The sequence below is a fragment of the Tetrao urogallus genome (assembly GCF_951394365.1).
Source record: "Tetrao urogallus genome assembly, chromosome: 11".
Classification (NCBI taxonomy): Eukaryota; Metazoa; Chordata; class Aves; order Galliformes; family Phasianidae; genus Tetrao; species Tetrao urogallus.
In genome coordinates, this window is record NC_136824.1 from 6,042,861 (window position 1) to 6,055,096 (window position 12,236).

The window sequence follows — 12,236 nt, forward strand, 5'->3', positions numbered from 1 at the left end:
AAGTAATTTCTATTTTGAAAGGCCAGGAGTAGCAAAAAGACAGAAAAACTGAGAAAAAAATCCAGTTTGTGAAAGAGATATGGTGTATGTGTTCTCTGCCTAATGCCAGGGACTTGAGATGTGTCTTCAGATTAGTTCTTAAAACTTCAAAATGATAAGAGAAACTAATTTTCAGCATAAATGTCATTTGCTTTACTTGCTCCTTCCTAGAGGGTGAAGAACTTCCACGTGGAATGGACAGGGCACTGAGATACAGGCATGGAAGCTGACAAAAACAACATGAGTTCGAGAAAGTTGCCCTAAAGAAAACGATAGAAGCTGACACAATTCAGGGCTGGCATATTTAGGTTACAGGAGCAGAAAAAGGGGGGGGGGGGGAAGGTCTTATCCAAAGAGCCATGACACATCAAGAAAATAAGCATTCCAAAATGGAAACTCACCCCCAATGCACCTAGAGTTTGAAAAACAATCCCAACAAAATACAGTTCAAGAGTTCAGTTAGGAATACTGAAAACAAATCACGCACTGAGGATTTTTACAAAACACTTCTGAAGCTACTTGAAATGCCTAAAGCTCTGTTACTCGCAAACTGATGAGCCAGGCAGCAGACGTGAGAACTGGGTTGTGAAGGGCACTACAGGATGGAGGAGTCTTGCATGGTGCCCAGATCCGAGCAAAGAGGTGGGCAGCCCAACAATTCCCACCTCTGAGCACCTGGTTTGGTACAAGCCTGGAAGCTCAGGGTGCTGTAAAGCATGGAGATAGTTCAGCCTTTGCTTATTTTATCTGATAATTCTGTTACTCCAACAGGCCTATTAACGATAACCTTAATATTTGTGCAAGGTTTCAAAACTCTATGCAAACATCAATTAATCCTCTCAATAAATTTGTGCAGTAAGCAAATGAGTACTTAATGGATGAGAAAGCTAAAATACATAGAAGTTAGAGCCAATGTTTTCAAATGAACAGATGAATGTAACGAACCTGCATTTCTGCTTGAGTGAAAGCCAGGCTGGAAACATATACAGACATAAACATGCTTTTGTGGGCATGTGAGTGCATCCAGATCAGAGGCACAGCTCCTGGGCGCTTCCCTGGGCTCAGCTCCCTTGTGCTCAACACCACACAGCACGAAGGACGCATGGGCAGAAGAATCCTGCCTCAAGGTCTGTCCAGTGTTCAAGCCTACACAGACTTCAGGCCAAATATAATAGAGGTGAGAGATCAAACACATAGAAGTTCATAGAACTGTTATGGTTGGAAAGACGAGAACATCCAATCCAGCCATCAACCCATGCCTGTGTCCACCCTAGATTATGCTACTTAGTACATCTACCCTTTCCTTAAGATACCTTCCAGAGATGGTGACCCCACCACCTCGCAGGGCAGCCAGTTTCCATGCCTCACTAACCTTTATGAGAATAAATTTTTTCCTGACATCCAACCTAATCCTTCCATGGTGCAACTTGAGGCCACCACCCCTTGTCCTATGGCTGTTATTTGGGAGCAGAGGCCGACCTTCACCTCACTACAACCTCCTTTCAGGGGACTGTAGAGGGCAGTGAGGTCTCCCAAGAGCCCTTCTTTCTCCAGACTGAATCATCCCAGCTCCCCCAGCCACTTTCCTTCAGGCTTGTGCTCAAAACTTTGATGCCCTTCTTTGGACACACAAGTTCCTACATTTTTCACAGAAAGACTCAAACTCTCTTCATAATATAGACAATTTTCAGTGGGAACCCATAAACTACCAAACACCAAGAAATCCACCTTGGAAAGAACCTTACAAATGCATCCCACAGGGAAAGGATTCAATAAGCTGTGTCAACCCTGCAGACAAAGTCAACAAATCCCTGTCCCAAATCCAGAGGAATGCCAGCTTCATTAGTTTTTGCACTCACAAAAACTCTTAGAAGATTTTTGAGTGCTTTATCAGTGACTACTGAGAGAAGGAAGCATCATGGTTATCAGGCCCATCCCAACGTGATACCAAATATTGTTCCAACAAGGATGGGAGCTTTGATGCTCTGCAGGAGGGATCCCAGGGCTCTTCCCCATGCTGGGCAGCTCGCTCAGCTCCTGCTGCACACAGCAGAAGTTGCTGCTTTGTTTTGAATGTATTTGTCAAGGACACCTCAGTATTTGGGTTGGGCATTTTATCATCTTTCTTTTATAAATCCAAATGAAACAGCACATCTGTTAGAGAAATGGATTAGTTACAAAAAACCACAAATATGAGCAAGCAAAAGCAATTTTTATTTATTTTTTAAGGCCTCAAGGAAAGGATGCGGCCAAAAGACATTAATGCCTGGAAGGATAAGAACCTAAAATGAATAGTGCAGCAGGAGCAGCACAGGCTAATTTACATGAGCCAAAAACCTTTTGTACAAAGTATACTGAACTGTGAAACAGGTTTGAGCATGGGCCAAGTTGTGTTTCCTAGGCTGATGCATGATTATCCAGCATGACTTTGCACTATAACACAAGGGCACCGCTGCAATCTACAGGAGGGAGCTGCAGGAAAGTCTCAGGTGGGGACTCGGAGGTTTGGCATTTTCAGAACTGAAAGAAACCCACGTTTTTAATTTCAAGTACAAGAAGCTCCAGGTTAAGCCTGAGTTTTTCACTGTGGGGGTGGGGAGAAGAGTAGATGAATTCTTGTCTGATTTATACTATGCAGGAATACAGTCCCTTATATGCTTATACTGCTGGAACACAAACAGATGAGCTATACTCAACTGACACCAGTGACGCTTATCTTTACAGCCAAGATGAAAAAAATAATAATAAAAAAAAACAAGCAAAACTCAAAACCAAGAAAAAAAAAAACCACTACAGATTTTGCTGTCAGAGCACATGGAGTAAGACCCAGATTTCCATAAATCTCAGCTGTTGCTCTGGCAACAGTCCCTTTCAAAGAGCTAACATGCAGTGAGCACGTTCCCAAAGCTGCCCATGCCATCCTTGTGACTCAGTTTACTTGCTGCAAGCAGAGCTGAGAACCTCAGGTGAGAGCAGCACATGCTCCATGGTCTTTGCCTGAAGTAACCCTTCCTGGGGGTTGGACTATGAAAGTCCAAGAAGAAAGCTTTGCAAGAAAGACTTGGATCTGTCCTGTTACCATCCCTGAGTAGATGCACGCTGTGCAAGGCTGCAAGGAGGTGTAGCTATAGACACCCAAGACGTAGAAAGCAACTAGAAGGCATGGGGGGAGCACACTTTTCCCTTTACTGCAGGGTGGCATTTCTGTCCTCTAAACAGATTACCATTTAATTTCTCCTACCTCTATTGCTGGCTGCCCATAGAAAAGCAACTCATTTCCCTACCAGCCTGTTCCTATTCACCTGATCCTATTATTCCAGCTCATTCTGACTGCCTGCGTGGGAAGGAGAACTTAATAAATCAGTATTCAATGCATTGTTACCAGATTTTTCTTTACATTTGCTAGCAAGGCGGCAGACGTTTGTCAGCACACTTCAGCTTGGGCTGAGCACTTTGGGTATAGCTCAGACCTGCATGGGAAGGAAATCTCATAGCAAAAGCAAATCTTCGTTACAGTTTTTGTGCACTCAGAGCAAAGAGCTGAATTACTTTGGGTTGAAGCATTCCATGATCACAGTAAAAGGCTCAATGAAATATATGCAGCCTGCTTCATCCTGCATCCTCTAACAGCAAAAAACCATATTTCTTTCCCCCAGCCAAATAACATCGGAGGTTTTTGGATTTGGACACAATTAAACACGTTAATAGCTCAACAGCAGCAATAGGCCACTTGTGATTTGTAGGTGCTATTTCTCGTTGTCTGCACTAAACAGAGAGGATGAGACTGGATACGGTGGAACCTCATCATCTCAGATTTGCCAGTTACCTGGGGTGACCCCACACAGCCCAGCAGCAAGCAGGGGAGGAGCGACGGCCGCACATTCACAGAGATGCAGGGCGTTTTGTCAGGTTAAACAAAGAACAAGACAGCTCCCCCGCTGCACGGAGCCTCCCTGCTGACTTCACAGAGGTAAAAAGGCAGAAAGATGTGTGGGTTTAGCTGAAATTAAGCAGACAGAGGATTAGTGCAGGATTTTTATCTCTGGCCTGGCTCGCTCTTGGGTGGACAGCTTACACTTACACACCTCTGCAGAAGAGAAAACAACGGATGAATGATGTAATTTTGCTTTGGCACAATCGAAGGAAGGAGAAGAGGAAGTTATCCGTGCCGTTCTGTACACAAGGTAAGATTTGTTTCCTGCATTCATAGGAAAGTTTCCCACTCCTCCTATCTCAAAATAACCAGCAGCACTCAGCTATAACACATCCTTAAAGTTAAGAGAGCGGTGGGTGCTCATCCCTGCAGACAGACACTTCAGGTCAGGCTGGATGGGGCTCTGAGCACCTGATCAGCTGTAGGTGTCCCTGTTCAGTACAGGGGAGTTGGACCAGATGGCCTTCCAACTCAAATGATTCCATGACCTCAAGGCTATATGGCAGTTGTGCAGAGCACTGAGCAGTCCTGCCTGCACCTCCAGCCATGAGAACTCCTCCTCCTACCAGTTCTACTAAGGCATGGAGAAAGAACACGGTTCAACCAACGTGTGACCTCAGTCTCAGGACCTTATGTTTTCTGAACAGGAAACACCTGCCTTCACTGGGAATGTGAAAATACAGAGGACTTCGCTACACAGTCACAAATCCTTATTCAGTATTTCAGTTTAGTGAGCTTAAATTGCTCAGGTATAGAATGCAACGAAGAAAAAAGCCCCCCTGAGCAGCTCCATTTGCTTATTTTAAAACAGAATAATCCTGTGTAGGTGCTCAGGACAGATGAGTGGAAACAGTGCAATTCTGTGATGGTAACATCCTGACCCAAGGTGACACGTGTAATCCTCTGGCTTTAAAACAAAAGCAAACGGAAGCACGCAAAGGACAGACACTTCAGCGCTGCCATCATCTCTATGGTGAAGTGAAGCAGCAGATTACCATCCCACAGAAGCATCCCAGAATGACACCGAGGACAGAACATCACACACGGCTTCCACAGGGAAGGCAGGAGAGAAACAACTGCACAAGCACTCATCTGCAGGGCTGCCCCCGAAGCAACAGCATGGGATGAGCTCATACTGAGCGCTGGAGCAGCTGAGCTTTCTGGGGTCAGAGAAGGGAATTTCAGTCCTTTGGCAGTCTTATATGGCTCAGATGCTCTTGCAGTCTGTGTAGACACATGTGTTTCTACATGCATCCCTTACCTACATACTGAATAGCAGCAGCATGTGCTACCCTTTCTTCCATGCTTTAACACTGACACTACGGCTGCATTTAAGCTCAGTGGAAAGGAGGAACCTCTAACAAAGCAGGGGAGATCAACACATGACAACTATAATTCTCTGCTCAGTAATTACACAGAATTTACACTGCTGAGTAAGCACCCTCCACTGATTTTTACAAAAATATTTACTGCAGCAGAAATGTAGGTTTAGGGCTAACTTTTGAGGCTCTGCCTTTGTAGTACATTGATTTTAATATAATAGCTGATTTTACATAGCACAATGCTTTAATGCCTTCATTCAGGGACACCTCCACATAGGCAACAAAGGCACCTGTGCCTACAGTGTTCTTTTCCCTCATTTTCTATTCCCTTGCTCAAAAGCCTAAAGGGTCCCCAGTCCAATTGCTCAAAATTCCTGCTCTCAGCTACTTGCTGCAGACTTTCCAAACAAACTGCATTCCAGTTTAGCAATTCTTATGTACTTAGCACAGTCTAGGTAAGAAGTGAGTCACGTTAAAGAGAGCCCTCAATTCAATAAGAGACAAAAAAGATCTCAAAAATCAGGTTAACCACCTCCACTCCATGGCAAAATTGCAGAGCTGTCAAAATGACTGGACAATCATAGCGCTTCAATATCTCAGCACCAGGCTACTGCAAAGCTAGACAATGCTCAGGCTGTACATTACAGTCATGGAAATAAGCCATGCTACCCTCACAACAAAAGAAACCATCCTGCAAACCTGGGAGAGGGATTGGAAACAGAAGAAGACACCCCGACGTTACTGTCCAACTTCAAAATAAGCCTTTATCTTATATCAAATGTGAATGTCTGATCATCCAACCTTCAAAATGATGGGGGAAAAAAAAAACAGCAATAGGAAGGCAGACAAAGATCTGGAAATATGGAAAGGGAGTATAGAACCTCGCTATAATGGTAACTTAAGATGAAAACAAGAGATGACCACATTTCACGGAGAGGCGAACAAAAAACATTTACTCTCTTTCAATGTCAGAGCTTATAGGTACCCAAGTACAACATGTAAAAGCAATCTGAAAGGGAGAATTTAATTCATTGAATTTGCCGCTGCAAAATGTAAATCAGTTTAAAAATCAAGTTAGACAAATGTGGAAAATAAAGGGTAATTCAACACAGCGATGCTCCAGATGCAGCCTCCAAACTGCACGACTGAATGCTCAGAAGTTGGCTGCAGATGGCCAGAAGTTCACAGCTCGGGAGGCTTCTGCCCCACTTGGAGGCTCACTCATGGGAGATGGGGCAGGTAAAGGGACCCAGGCTACCACTGCTCTTATGTTCAAGGCAGCACAGAAACCCCTAAGCTGTTGCTCACCAGTGAAAGCAACCTGAATGCACGTGTGAAAGGGAGGGTAACCACAAGGGGATGGATGCAAGTTTCTCTCCCTTTCAAAGGAAAACAAAAAAAAAACATCATTATTTAATTGCTTCCTTGATACTGATGCTGTCCACTGGCAAAAAAAAAAAAGGTGCACCATGAACCCAAGACTGCTTTTCCACAAAACACTGGTGCACAGCAGCTCCTATGGACTCTTGACAAAAGAAACAGTATTTTCTTTTGCAAAACAAGACAGAGAAGAGTAAGCCCTTGACTCAAGAGCAGAGACATCAATCCAAACTAAGAAATCACACCGGTAGGTACAGATAAGGGTAGCTATATATTTTCCACATTTTCCCCAGTTTCTAAATTCAGTTTCTTACGTTCTTCATGATGGAAATTAATTTAGTTCAACTGCAGGAAAAACAAAGGCAGAAGGTCAACGCAGCATAAAAAGCCTGACTTCCCTCGGCTTTCCCCCCCATGAGAACGCCAATGCCACTTATGTGCCAGGAATTTCATAAATGCCTCATTATCTAAGTCATAAAGTGCGATGCTTTTTCCCCTCCCTCCCCTCCAACCTCCTCCAATAGCAGGGATTTTTGGGAGCACGATCAGGGCACCTTGCAGGGGGAGCAGGGGCTGCATCGCAGCGCACAGCGCCGGCATTGTGGACATCTCTGCCAGGCACTTAACGCAGCTGTGCAATGCTGAGAGGCACATTAGGGACTGATGTGCTCGAGGAGAGCTTTCTATAATCACAAGCAAAGTGGAAAGGCAAAGGGAAGGCTGCCAGGAGACAAGCATTAGAAAGGTTCGGTGAACACTATTTGGGGTGGCAGAGGGCCCCTTCACAACCTTCTCTGAGCCCTTCTGTATGTTTACCCTTTGCTGGGGACACAGTGAGGACACAAAAGCTTCCACAGATGCAGTGAAAGAATATTAAGAGGAATAAAATCTCTAGCCAGGGCACGGAATAATAAATATTCATTGGCTTTCCTCTTTGCACGTTGTAGAAACGGATGCGCAAAGAAGTTCGGTGACCTGTGGGAAGTGTGCCAAAGGCTCTTCTGCAAACAAAGAGCAGCTCCTATTTACCTCCTCAGTGATGCTACATGTGTCTCTGCTCATCCAGGACAGATCCAGGATACTGTCCTCTTCTAACCCCTCTTAAGGCACTGCCTGTCCTACTCCACTTGAACCAGTCCCACCCACGTGCCAAACCCCCCTCCAGGCTGGGAACAGCAGATCCCTCACTGCCAGGCAAAACAATACTCCAAGAAGAGGTCCTCTGAAACACTGAGATGTGTACTGCCTAATCCCCAAGTACTGCCAACACGTAGTAGCTGTTGCTACTTTGCCAAGTTGCGGCTGTTCATTCTGTGCCCAAACACCAGCTCCTTCTTTTCTTGTGTAAGGAGAACCTGTTTTCATATCTCCACTCAGCCCCTGTCGAGCAAGCCTGCTGTATTCTCAGACCTCTTTCAACATAACCGCGCACTGATGAAACTGTTTGTTCTCTTGTCAGGCTGCCAGAAGCATGCAAATGCTACAAAAAGCCACATAGAAGCAATGTAAGTGTAGTTAGTTTGTTGGCTTTTCCGTTCCTTCCCAGATTAAAGACAAGCCCTACCCCTCAAAACAGTTTAAATGAGAAGAAAAAAAGCAGCTGTAAAACATAAGAAAGAGGCTTTAGAACCACAAACTTGAATACAGGACCCCAAATCAAACTTGGCAAACTTCAGGGGGAAACATGTGTAGGCTTTCGTTTCCATCCCTTCTCAGTGACTCTTCACCGCCTTATGCAGACCCTTCAGAATAACCTCATATCTCCAATGACACGTTCCCCCAGCTCACATCCCAGCATGATACAGACACTCTGGGCTTTCTCATCATTTAGCTGATGATGCTTCAGGCACAACACCATCCTGAGGAACTCTGCTCAGGTCATAAGAACTCATTCTTCAACAAGGCGGCCCAGTTCACACCCAGAAGACTGGTAAGGGATGGAAAGGATAACGGATGAGGCAACAGCTTTGCTCTGAGGACCTGAGAAGTGATGCTTTCTCAAAGCAAGAAGTTAAAGGTGGGTAGATGGAGAGCAGGCTATAACTAAGTTGTTCAAGATGCAGTTCTTTCCACAAAACGAATGGCTGAAGCACATCACACATCACAGGGGCTATCAGAGAAACATGTAATGTGAATCAGCCCAAGGAAAAGAGAGAAACCTGGAATGGGGGCTGGTGACACAGAACCCAGGCAGCAAGGAGACAGCTGAACGTACTGCCAAAGGACCAAGCCCACAAAGGTCCCCAGGTACCACTGTGGACAAGTGGGGCAAGTGGGTGCAGCTCACAGAAACCTCTGCAAACAGCAGCAACCTGCCAGACTGGGGTGCTCTGTTTCCATACAAACTCTGCCCATCATTTCCTAATGCAATTTGCTTTCCTCCTCAATGTCTTGAACATCTCCAGTAGATTTAAAAAGCCACTTTCTTTTTGAGGAAACACGAAAGTTCTCCATTATTCAGCACTTATTCCACATGGATGAAGGTCATTGTCCTCCTTAAAGAGCTCTCCCACAGCGTGTAACGCTAATAGCTGCACCAAGATGAAATTTCATTTTTTAAGACCTCACTTTTGACACCAACCAGAGCAGCTGGGAAGGGAGGGGATAGCAGCAGCAGCAGCAATTCCTCTTGCAGTGTTGGGGAACCACACATGGAGCATCAGGACCAAATCCCACCAAGCATCGCTGCCCCCCTCCTCTGGCACTCAAAGGGCTCTGGGATGAAGGGCGATAGAGGTTGGCACCAAATCCCAAACTCCTTCTCCAGTACATGGTGTTTAATTCTTCTAAACAATCCAGAGTCACCGCTCTTCCCCCACTTAGGGGCTACATAAAGTGAACTGCTGTGCAAAAGGCACCTGAGTCATCAGAAGGAACCCAGAGGCTCAAATTATGTCCTTAATGGCTAAACGAACGAGAGAACAAATAACAGCCAATGGTATAAGCCCCCTCTCATCTCACGGTAAAGTTACACTTTCCATCTTACTTTCAGTGTCCAAGAGCTAAATCTCTGCGTGAAAAAAAGCATCAATCATCATACATCCCACACATAACCCTCACAACAGTTAGAGTGTTCAGAGGCCTCTGTGAGCAGAGCAAGGAAAGAACACCAGTGCCCTGCTTTGCTGACCTACCCTTGTTCAGTTCACAGTATCAGATGGTATGAACAGCCCAAAGGAGATTTGCCATCATCACGCAGAAATCACATGCCATTCAGAGGCCCCAGAATGGAATTAGGTTGACTTTGCAATTCAACAAGCATGGGAGGAAGATAAATAAAAAGTTGGTGGGTTAAAAGTCAGCCTGAGTGCTGGGAACACAGCTTGCATTTAGCTGTGCTGCACAGCTCAAAGACTAAAGCTGGAGATGTGATATTAAGTTCACACGGCTGAGAAGACATTGGCATTTGGGCAGACGTCAGCAATTCTTTCAAGCGAATTACAGATACCAAGGGCTGGAAAGTCAGAAGCATTTCTGTTGTGTAAAATGTGATATGCCAAGATATTTATTCTGTTGCAAATGATGCTCTACATGAATCTTAAACACCAGGCTTCTTGCAGCTGAAAACACAGACATCCCATCCTATATATACACACAAATATTCTCCAGCTATTCTTGTTATATTCAATGTTTCTTCTACTTATCCCAACCTGCGGTCCCTCACAGGGCACCCAGCACTTGTACAGCATCCAAACCCTTAACTCTAAGCTGCTCCAAGGCAAAAAACAATAGGAAAAATGCTTCCATACTCGCTGTTACGAGGAGTACGAGAACGGACCGGGTGATAAGTGCACATTACAAGCACCAACTACAAATCAGAGACAACATATGACCACCTACTGCCTGCAAAGTGATTGAGTTCACGTTCCCAGCAAAAGCTTTCATCACCCTGTATTCCCTGCAAGGGGTTTCTTGCTTCCTCCAAGGGCAGAGGGAGAAGTGGGACGAGGACGAGCTGTCAGTGGGAGCACTGCCAGTTCCCACGCCAGCAATGCTGCACGGACCAGGCAGGCAAAGCTGCCCAGCTGAGGTTGCTTTTAACCTCACTGCAAATAACAGGCTTTACTCTTTTATTTTTTTGCTTTTGGCCAAATATTAAATGTCACTTTCATGCTAATTTTCAAGCTTGGACACAAGCATTTGTTTTTCAGAGAACACTGAGGAAAACCTCTGCCTTCTGCACAGATGGATGCAGTCAAGATTGAGGAAGAATTCCACTGCAATTGATGAGTGGTTTTACCCCATATGAAATGATTCCATTTGTGATTTTATTTAACAGAAAAAGGTTATAATTAAAGCTTGGAAAGAATGACCGCTTTTGTCAAAACACACAGCCAGCACCTAGAACCACAGAATGGCTTAGGCTAGAAGAGACCTTAAAGATCACCCAGTTCCAATGTAAAAGACATTTGACTATTTAGCAGAAGGAAGAGGGAGGCAGAGTGCCCTGTTCGGTGTTAGATCACATCCAGCTGCTCAAGAAACACAAGGAAACAGGAGGGAAGAACTCAGCTACTGACTACAGGCCTGCAGGATGCCACAGGGCTGGGAATCGCTTTCTCCCTCCTCACCACAATTCCAGATGTCACAAAGGGCAGAAGATACAGGCACAGCTCAGACTGGATGTGAAAGGGCACCATAATTAATGTATCCATTGCACACTGATCTCTACATCACCTCTGAAATGGGCCAGGACCATAAGGTACTGACAAACTTCTAGTTTATTAAACATGTTTTTGCTCCCTGCAGAGATTACGTTAAAATAAAAATCCCATTTTAATTTCCCTTGAAGTCATCTGGGAAACATTCATTTTGGCTTAACCTCAGGCCTTCTTCTCTGTTCTTTCCCCTTCCAGGGAGCAGCAAATTACTGGTCTGTAAATGGAGACTTACCCAGTCTCCAGTTGTATGCAGGTGGGATTTAGATCATCATCAGTGTTTGGAGCATCATGGCTGTATGCAGAGCCCTGCACAATCCAAGAGCAGCAACAGATAAATCACAGGTCGCCCATCCAAAAGGGCTTACATTAATTACGTGAATCCAGCAGAGATAGGAGTGTGATTAAACTGTCACTACTGCCTGGGATTTGGCTGTCATTCAGCAGTAATCCCATGCAATCTGCATCTGAAGTGCATGTAGGGGGGATACCCCAAACACTTACCTTCCACAGAACCCAAAACTCTGGTAGAGTGCAGCATCCTTTCATGCAGAAGCAATTCCTGGAGAGCAGTGTCTCCAGTGGTGAGCTCTGAACCCTCAGCTTTGCTCCTCCATCTCCCCAGACTATTGCAAACCAAAGAATACTGGGGACTTCCAGTTGGGTTGCAACTTCAATTAAATCCCAAAAGCCTCTTTAACAAATAGCACAACTAGACACAAGAACCATAGACTCATTGCTTAGCAAGTCTCCTCGCCAGAAAACTGAAGCAGAACTCAAACCTGTACATTCAAGCAGAAGACAGGAAGATTACTACAAGCTATTTCTAGATTCTCACTCTCATTCGCCAACTGACAAGCTAGGTGGGGCAGCAAGTCATTTCTCTGCCTCATGATGGAAAAT

General features: G+C 45.0%; 1 protein-coding gene across 1 annotated transcript in view; it reads right to left on the reverse strand.

Annotated features, from left to right (window-relative positions):
- Window positions 1-12,236, reverse strand: part of SLCO3A1 (solute carrier organic anion transporter family member 3A1) — a gene marked incomplete at its 5' end in the record, with an annotated part of 111,148 nt that overhangs the window by 66,817 nt on the left and 32,095 nt on the right. The window lies entirely within an intron of this gene.